The sequence below is a fragment of the Coenobita brevimanus genome, chromosome 102 (genome assembly GCF_032717465.1).
Source record: "Coenobita brevimanus isolate Jiangsu-jjx chromosome 102, ASM3271746v2, whole genome shotgun sequence".
Classification (NCBI taxonomy): domain Eukaryota; kingdom Metazoa; phylum Arthropoda; class Malacostraca; order Decapoda; family Coenobitidae; genus Coenobita; species Coenobita brevimanus.
Window position 1 is genome coordinate 823,848 of NC_137055.1, and position 10,000 is coordinate 833,847.

General features: G+C 47.6%; 1 protein-coding gene across 6 annotated transcripts in view; it reads left to right on the forward strand.

Annotated features, from left to right (window-relative positions):
* The window catches only part of rols (zinc-RING finger and ankyrin repeat domain-containing protein rolling pebbles), a 656,798-nt gene that overhangs the window by 561,508 nt on the left and 85,290 nt on the right, over positions 1-10,000 (forward strand). The gene's annotated exons all lie outside the window — the stretch shown is intronic.

Sequence of the window (10,000 nt, forward strand, 5' to 3'; positions counted from 1 at the left end):
AGAGAGAGAGAGAGAGAGAGAGAGAGAGAGAGAGAGAGAGAGAGAGAGAGAGAGAGTCGGTGTATGTAAGCAAACTCTTAGGCTGCTTGAATTCACTCTTGCATATAATTCTCTCTCGCTTGGTGTAAGGGTAGAGTTGTTCCCATGATGAGGGTGTTAAATCATTTGCATGAATGGCTTGTGTTTATGAGCTACTGAATGTGGTGGACTGGTTATTATTATTATTATTATTATTATTATTATTATTATTATTGTTATTATTATTATTATTATTATTATTATTATTATTATTGTTACTATTTTTCTTCTTCATCACATTATTATTATTATTATTATTATTATTTATATTATTGTCTGTTATTATTACTATTATTATTATTATTATCATTTATTATTATTATGGTGATGATGGTTGTGGTAGGTGGAGGCGCTCACCATCCACTCATTCGATGTAGTGCTGCTTTCGGGTGTCTGCCCTTTCCTCTCCTCCATCCTTCTTCCCTTCCATCCTCTTCTGTCTTTCTTTCCTTCATTCTTTCCTCGTCCTTCTGCCTACGGGTGACTGTTCACTCCCTCTTCTGTCTTTCCTTCATTCTTTCCTCTTCCTTCTGCCTGTGGGTGACTCTACACTGAGTGACAAGCCAAATGGTTTCCTGTACAACAGGAAACCATCTACTACGCTGGGTGATAACCATATAACCAAATTTTGGTGCCTGGTGGTTTAGTGGGTAATTACGGAGCTCCAATCGGATTGAGCCGGTGAAGGTTTATATCCAGGGGGTGGTTGGGGTTGATTGCTAATGTAATGCCACTCAGGGATGAGTGAGGCTGGTCACCCTCATCTTAAATGTCAGGACCAACTTGCCTAGCCCCGGGATCCTACGCTCCTCATGGGGCAACGTAGGATTGGATAATGAATGAATGAATGAATGAATGATGATGATGATGATGATGATGATGATGATGATGATTTGTGGTGGTTGTTTTATTTTCGTCTTTACTCTCTTAAACTTCCAAATATATAAATGGAATAATATACTGTAGTTTAGTACCCCAGAGAATTCCTATTTTCGCCTCTGAATGATCTTCTCTTTAATGACTGAAGACAAAGAGGTGTATTTTAAGTAGTCAACGCGTGGGGTAACTCTAGTAGATTAGGCCTAGCTCACCCCCCCCCCTCTCTCTCCCTCCACTATCTTCTCTATCACTCCTTCACCTCCCTTCCATTTCCCTTCTCTCTCTCTCTCTCTCTCTCTCTCTCTCTCTCTCACTAGGAATGAGAAAGAGAAGGGAAGGCAGGAGGAAGGAGAAAAGAGAGGGGAGAGAAAGAGGGAGGAAGGAAAAGTGGGGACATTAGGAGGGGAAGGAGGGGAATGCAGGGGGGGAGAGAGAGAGAGAGAGAGATACAGCAACTTTTCTGTGAGTGAAAGGCAAGGATGGGTTAGGGGAAGTGGAGGAGGAAGAGGTGAAAGGGAGGGAAAGAGGGGAGGGAAGTAGGGAGGAAGGGAGAGAAAAGGAAAGGAAAAGAATAGGGGGAGGGATGTGTGAGAGGAGGGGAAGAATGGAAGGAGGGAAAGGAGAGAGAAAAGGAGAGAATGGAGGGAGGGAAGGGAGAGAGGAAGGGAAAGATTGGAGCGTGGGAGAGAGGTGAAGAAAGATTGGCGGGAGGGAAAGGAGAGAGGAAGAGAAAGAAGGAAGAGAGGAGGGGAGAGAATGGAGCGAGGGAGAGAGGTGAGGAAAGATTGGCGGGAGGGAAAGGAGAGAGAGAGGAAGGGAAAAAAGGAAGGAAGGGAAAGAATGGATGGAGAGAAAGAAGAGAGAGAGAGGAAGAGAAAGAATGGAGGAAGGGAAAGGAGAGAGGGAGGGAAAGGAGAGAAAGGGGGGAAGAATGGAGGGAGGGAAAGGAGAGAGAGGAAGGGAAAGAAGAAGGGAGGATAGAGGAAGGGGGGGTAGGTAGGGGGGTTCAAGAGGCCTCCAGCAAGGGGTCAGATATCTCCCTTATTCATTCACAGGATGTATGTGTAAACCTGAGAGGCCAGTGGGTGGGGGGAAGGGGTGAGGGAGGGGGAGGGAGTCAGGGAGGGGGAAGGAGTCAGGGAGAGGGCAGGGGTCTGAGAGGGGGTGGGGGTCAGGGAGGGGGCAGGAGTCAGGGAGGGGATGGAGTCAGGGAGGGGGAAAGAGTCAGGGAGAGGGCAGGAGTCAGGGAGGGGATGGAGTCAGGGAGGGGGAAGTAGTCAGGGAAGGGGAAGGAGTCAGGGAGGGGGAAGGAGTCAGGGAGGGGGAAGGAGTCAGGGAGGGGAAGGAGTCAGGGCTGGGGAAGAAGTCAGGGAGGGGATGGAGTCAGGGAGGGGGAAGGAGTCAGGGAGGGGGAAGGAGTCAGGGAGGGGGAAGGAGTCAGGGAGGGGGAAGGAGTCAGGGAGGGGGAAGGAGTCAGGGAGGGGGAAGGAGTCAGGGAGGGGGAAGGAGTCAGGGAGGGGGATGGAGTCAGGGAGGGGGAAGGAGTCAGGGAGGGGGATGGAGTCAGGGAGGGGGATGGAGTTAGGGAGGGGGAGGGAGTCAGGGAGGGGGATGGAGTCAGGGAGGGGGAAGGAGTCAGGGAGGGGATGGAGTCAGGGAGGGGAAGGAGTCAGGGAGGGGGAAGGAGTCAGGGAGGGGATGGAGTCAGGGAGGGGAAGGAGTCAGGGAGGGGGATGGAGTCAGGGAGGGGGATTGAGTTAGGGAGGGGGATGGAGTCAGGGAGGGGGAGGGAGTCAGGGAGGGGGAAGGAGTCAGGGAGGGGGAGGGAGTCAGGGAGGGGGCAGGAGTCAGGGTGAGGGAAGGGAGTCAGGGAGGGGGAAGGAGTCAGGGAGGGGGATGGAGTCAGGGAGGGGGAAGGAGTCAGGGAGGGGGAAGGAATCAGGGAGGGGATGGAATCAGGGAGGGGGAAGGAGTCAGGGAGGGGGAAGGAGTCAGGGAGGGGGAAGGAGTCAGGGAGGGGGAAGGAGTCAGGGAGGGGGATGGAGTCAGGGAGGGGGATGGAGTCAGGGAGGGGGAAGGAGATCATTACTAAGTGGTCCAATTTTTTTCTTTTGGGGGGGGGTGATTAAAAATTGTAATTATGGTGTCACATGATTTTTTATTTTTTTGACTGCGAGAGACCACTGCCGGAAAAAAAAAAAAACATAAAACGGTGGTATTTTGGCTGAGGTAGAATTGACGCAGCGTTAGTAGTTGGACATATCTTGATGTCATGTAGGTGTCATGCCAATAGCTCAAGCCGTTAATGAGATATAATGGGAACACACACACACACACACACACACACACACACACACACACACACACACACACACACACACACACACACACACACACACACAAACAGGGGAAGGCAAAAACACTATCGCTTCGCCTCGTAAGCCGGGCGATAACAAAGGAATCTTACAAGGTTAAAATGAGAAACGTAAATTGCCATGAAGTGTTTTGATGTGAGTGCGTCTGCGGCGATGCTGACCCCGCGCCGAATGTGTGATTAGCATACGGGATGAGGGCGACCGCGCCAGGAGAGAGGGTGGGGGAGGGACTCTCTCTCTCTCTCTCTCTCTCTCTCTCTCTCACACACACACACACACACACACACACACACACACACACACACACACACACACACACACCACTATCTGCTCCCTATCATCCTTTCATCTCTTCCATCTCTTCACCTCTCTCTCTCTCTCTCTCTCTCTCTCTCTCTCTCTCTAACTTTTCCCGACATTCCCTTTAAAAGCCCTCCCACTTTTTCAGGTCTGTCTCTTTCCTTCACTGCGAGAGAGAGAGAGAGAGAGAGAGAGAGAGAGAGAGAGAGAGAGAGAGAGAGAGACAGACACAGACAGATGATGATGAGAATGAGGTTGAGGTTTGCTATTATTATTATTATTATTATTAGTATTATCGTTATTATTATTATTATTAGTAGTAGTATTATCGTTATTATTATTATTATTATTATTATTATTATTATTATTATCATCGTTATTATTATCGTTATTATTATTATTATTATTATTATTATTATTATTGAGAGGAGAGTAATAAAAAACTGACGTATAGAAAGGAGCAAAGGAAGAGAGAGAGAGAGAGAGAGAGAGAGAGAGAGAGAGAGAGAGAGAGAGTGGTCCCATTGGCTGCGCGGCTGGGAAATTAGGAACACTTGTGTTTTACGGGGAGGGGAGGAAAGAGGGGAGATAATGGAGGGAAGGAGGGATGGAGGAAAGGAAGGGAGGAAGGAAGGAAGGAAAGAGGGTAGGCAGCTGGGGAAAGGGAGTGGAGGGGAGGAGGGAGGAAAGGAAGGAAGGAAGGAAGGAAAGAGGGTAGGCAGCTGGGGAAAGGGAGTGGAGGAGAGGAGGAAGGGAGGAGGGAAGGAAGAGAGGAGATAGTGGAAGGAAGGAGGGAGGGGTGCAGGCAGGAAAGGAAAGAAAGAAGGAAGGAAGGAAGAGGGAGAGTGTGGAAGGAAAGGGAAGTTGAAGGAATGGAAGAGAAGACATAGAGGAGAAAAGGAGGGAAAGTTCTAGAAGGAAGCTGAGTGAGGGAAATGGAGGGTTGGAGGAAGGAAGGAAGGAAGGAAGGAAAGGAGGAGGAAAGGATGGAAGGAGGGAAAGAAAGGGGAAATCCCAGTAGGCAGCTGAGGAAGAGGAGTGGAGAGAAGGAAGAAGGAAAGAATTGACAGGAAACCGGGGACTGAGGAGAAAGAGAGGAAGGAAAAAATGGAGAGAGAGAGAGAGAGAGAGAGAGAGAGAGAGAGAGAGAGAGAGAGAAAATACGAACAGTAATAATAACAGAGAAAGACCGACGCAGGTAAAGAAAAAAGTACGAAGATTAAATCGGTAAAAAAACCACTATAAGAAACCACACACACACACACACACACACACACACACACACACACACACACACACACACACACACACACACACACACACACACACACACACACACACACACACACAGACACACACCAGGTAATATTCTACAGCTGTTTCATCTTGAGCACGCCTGAGTGTGTGTGTGAGAGGGAAGAGGGGTGATAGGGGGAAGATAGTGGGGAGAGAGAGAGAGAGAGAGAGAGAGAGAGAGAGAGAGAGAGGCGAAAGGATGATAGGGAGCAGATAGTGGAGAGAGAGAGAGAGAGAGAGAGAGAGAGAGAGAGAGAGAGAGAGAGAGAGAGAGAGAGAGAGAGAGAGAGAGAGCAGAAAATAGAAAAACAAAGAGGAAAGAAACTGACAAGGAAACCATCCGTTTTTATCGAAGGCGTGAGAAAGTGAGAGAGTGAGTGAGTGAGTAGGCGATGAGGAAGGCCATTGGTATCCGTTCCAAGGAGAGAGAGAGAGAGAGTATTCAAATAACTTTCAAATTCCAATACCTTTATTTCCATTAAGCAGTGGTTATTAATAAAGATACATGTTCCGATATATAGTAAGTACAGTACAATGAAAACATGACAAATCAGTAAAAATGAAGACAACTTTAGAGCAAAATAAAATCTCAATTGGGATTTTTATCTTGCAAATGCATCCAAGGTATTTCAAGTCATAAAACATTTTTCTCTTCCATAAGAAAACACAGCAGCCTAGATTTGAATACTGGTAGGCTACTGGCGTTGGTTATTAAAGCAGGCAATTCATTCCAGAGCTTCGGGCCCTGTACAGCGAGTGACCTGGCACCAGTGCTAGTGTGGACTCTTGGTACATATAGGCTATTTTGTTGTCTGGTTACACTTCCAGTCACGTTATGCACAGAAGCAAAGGACATAAACCATTCAGGGTACACACCACGCAGTATCTTATACATAGTACAGTACGTATCAAATGCATGCTTTTGTTTAATATTTAGCCATCTTAACTCTTTCAGGACTGGAGAAACAGGATCGTATTTCCTCATTCCACCTACAGCAACTTTAGCAGCAAAGTTCAATAGTTTCTGGGCACTGTGTATAAGAGTTCCGTTGGTTGTACCCCATATCCTAATACAATAATTAATCAAGCTCAACACAAGAGCTTCAATTATGATTATACGAGTCTGTTTCTGGAAATTGTCACTTAAACGATTTATATACATCAATGTCCCCATGAGAGAGAGAGAGAGAGAGAGAGAGAGAGAGAGAGAGAGAGAGAGAGAGAGAGAGGGAGACGTGGACCTTTGGCAACACGCATCTCAGTTTACGAATTCGTCTCGGCTCCCATTGAAACAAAAGTCAAGGCCGAGAATTACACGGAAATAAAGATTCGCCGAACACAAAGGAATCGAACCCGCAGCCTGACGAATCCATGGGCGGGACGTTATTTTTTTTTCGTTTTTTTTTTTTTATTTTGTGGCGAAATGCAAAATCGCGCCGAGACCTCCAGACGAGTGTTTAAAAATGTCAAATGTAAACAAAGGGTGTGCTGTGTGTGTGTGTGTGTGTGTGTGTGTGTGTGTGTGTGTGTGTGTGTGTGTGTGTGTGTGTGTGTGTGTGTGTGTGTTTATCTCCCACACCTCTTGACATTCCTCCAGTGTGTGTGTGTGTGTGTGTGTGTGTGTGTGTGTGTGTGTGTGTGTGTGTGTGTTTAGATTTCATGCCTGACTCGGATTCTTCATTTGATATCCTGTGTGTGTGTGTGTGTGTGTGTGTGTGTGTGTGTGTGTGTGTGAATAGACAATGTAGATGTGTGATCTTATGTGCGTGTTTCCCGTGTGTGTACCACCTGGATTAAGTGCTCTCTCTCTCTCTCTCTCGATAGATAGATAGATAGATAGATAGATAGATAGATACTCCCAAGGGATCTTGTTTAGACTTGTTCCTTCAGGTGAAAACTTAACCCCATTGAAGCAGCGCCTGTGATACGCCTCCATCTCATCCTCGGCCTTCCTCTCATTCTTCCCTTCCCTCTTCCTCCCTTTCGTGTCTCCCTTCCCTTTCTTCTTCCCTTCATCCTTCTCCTCCCCTCCTCTCTCCCCTCTCTGACTTCTTCCCCCCCCTCCCTTTGCCTCTTGATTTCTTTCTCCCCTCTTCTCTCACTCTATCTTTACTCCCCTCTCTCTCTTTCTGATTCTCCCCTCCTCTCTTCCCCTCACTCTTCTTCCCTCCCTCTCTCTGCCTTTTCTCTCTTCCACCTGCTTTGTCTCTCCTCCCTGTTTCTCTTTCTCTTCCCCCTCCCCTCCTGTCTCCTCTCCCTTTTTCTCCCGTTTCTCTCCCTCTTAGCTGTTTGTCGCCCTTCCTTCCCATCCTCTTCCATGCCTCCTCCTGTCTTTCTCCCTCCCCCCCTCCTCTTCAGTCTCTCCCCTTCTCATCTCCCCATTTTCCTCTTCTTCCTCCCCCTCTTCTCTCTCCTCTCCTCCCCTCTCTGCCCAGTCCCCCCCCCCCCTTCAGAGTGCCAACCCATGTTCAAGCTTGTTGTATGTAGGTTGGAAGGGGGGGAGTTCAGCCCCCTTTCTCTCTCTCTCTCTCTCTCTCTCTGTCTATCTATCTATCTATCTATCTCTCCCCCTCTCTATCTGTCTGTCTGTCTGTCTGTCTCTCTGTATATCTTTGTCTTATTCTCATGACGTCATGCCCTCAGACGAACGGGACCACTGCAGTTCTCTTGTGTGATCCTTAACATTGCCATTTTTATCTTTGCTCTTCCTCCTCTTCCTCTTAATCGTCTGTCTTCCTCTTTCTCTTCTCCGTTCTTCTTCATCATATCTCTTCTCTCCTCTTCCACTTACCCTCTTCCTCTCCTTGTCAGTTTCTCATCTCCCCTCTTCCACTTACCCACTCTTCCTCTTCTTGTCAGTTTCTCATCTCCCCTCTTCATTTATCCTCTTCCTCTCCTTGTCAGTTTCTTATCACCGCTTTTCCACTTATCCCCACATCCTCTCCTTGTCAGTTTCCCATCTCCCGTCTTCCACTTATCCCCACATCCTCTCCTTGTCAGTTTCTCATCTCCTTCCCATTTCCCTGCATCTCATCTTCTCTCGTGACTCATCTTCTGTTACATATTCCCTCTTCTCCCCTTTCCCCTCGCCCTCTTCTCCCCTCTTCCCTCTTCTCCCCTCTTCCCTCTTCTCCCCTCTTCCCTCTTTCCCCTCTTCTTCCTCCTCTCTTCTTCCTCTTCTCTCCTTTCCCCTCGCCCTCTTCTTCCCTCTCCCCTCTTCTTCCTCCTCTCTTCTTCCTTTTCTCCCCTTTCCCCTCGCCCTCTTCTCCCTTCTTCCCTCTTCTTCCTCATCTCCCTTCTTCCTCATCTCCCTTCTTCCCTCTTCTCCCCTCTTCTTCCTCCTCCCTTCTTCCTGTGGTGATGATATTATGTGATTTGTTCGTACACGTAGATTTGGGTGGGTGCCAGAGGTGACGTTAGTGTATGATGCAACTCTCTCTCTCTCTCTCTCACACACACACACACACACACACACACACACACACACACACACACACACACACACACACACACACACACACACACACACACACACACACACACACACACACACACACACACACACACACACACACACACACACACACACACACACTGTCCTGTCTTTCTCATATGGTGCAAGACTGGCTAGGACGAGGATGACATGATGCAACCCCCACGAACCCCCACACACCTCACACGTCACAACACACACCCCACTCACTCCCTCACCCCCACTCACTCCCCAACCTCCGCCAGAACCACACTCAACATCCCCCCACTAATTGTACCTCTTCCGGTCTCCCTGTTCTCTGTGATTTAGGTCTTGTGCTCTGTGCTCTAACTTCTCCATCCAGGTGCTCTCTCGTGCAGTGATATTATTTTTGATTTTGCCTCGTGTCAAGAGTAGAATTTTCACAGCACGTCTCAGGTACAGGTCCCAGAACAGCAAGTGGAAAGAAATAGGGCAGTGATTATGTTTGCACCTCTGAAATACCTGGTGAACGTAAGTGTCTGCAGAGAGAGGGAGAGAGAGAGAGAGAGAGAGAGGGTGTAGTAGTGGGACTGGACAAGCTTAGGGATATTGTTGCTGAGCTCACTTGCCCGCGTTCTGTCCCAGGCTGAGTAGTACAAGTTAGTGCCAAGGGTAATGCAAAATCCACGTTGCTGGACTGAAGCGTTGATCCTGTGAGTGCGTTGTGGAATTGAAGTCACTGATTTTCTTACCGTAATTAAATATCGTAAGGTTTATTTTATTTTTTTATAGAACTATTTTACTGTTAAAATTTGCAAGATATATTTTGAAATCCATGATAGTGAAGTGCAGAAACGAAATCCAAAATAATGAAGTGCAGGAACGATGCATTTTGGTGTGACATGAATTTCTGAAGCGGTGAAATGAGTCGTGGAAAAAGTCATGTTTGAACCAAAGCTGCCTTTTGCGTACCATTGATGTTATTGTAACCACATCGAATTTTTACAGTGTTGTGTGAATATCTCTCTATCTATTTCCAGACGCCTCAATCCCAAAAGGGGTGGCCACAAACAAACCGCCTCCACGTCGCCCATCACTGCCCTGCTCCCAGCTCACACCCCTGTCTCTTATATACCTCTTCATTCCATCCCTCCATCTCATCCTTGGCCTCCCCTCCCTCTCCTCCACCTCACTCACATACACTCTCCTCGTCAGTCTCTCACTCTCCATCCTCTCCACATGGCCAAACCACCTCAAAGTGTTTCTCCTAATGCTTCCTATCACATCCACATCCACACCACAACACACTTCATTGTCACCACATTGAATTTTAAGGTGTTGTGTAGAAGTTTTTAGTGGAAACAGTGTAAGCAGGTTGTCTCTGTGGCTAGTTGGACATTAACAGAGTGGTTGCTGTGTTTTGCCACACCCTGTAGTCACCAGGTCACCAGCTATGATAAGTAAGTAGTAATGATTATCTTGTAGTAGAGAGAGAGAGAGAGAGAGAGAGAGAGAGAGAGCTTGTGTGTGTGTGTGTGTGTGTGTGTGTGTGTGTGTGTAATTGGCGCCATTAACCCTATAACGTAGTATCAGTCATGCGAAATGGAATGGTATTTTC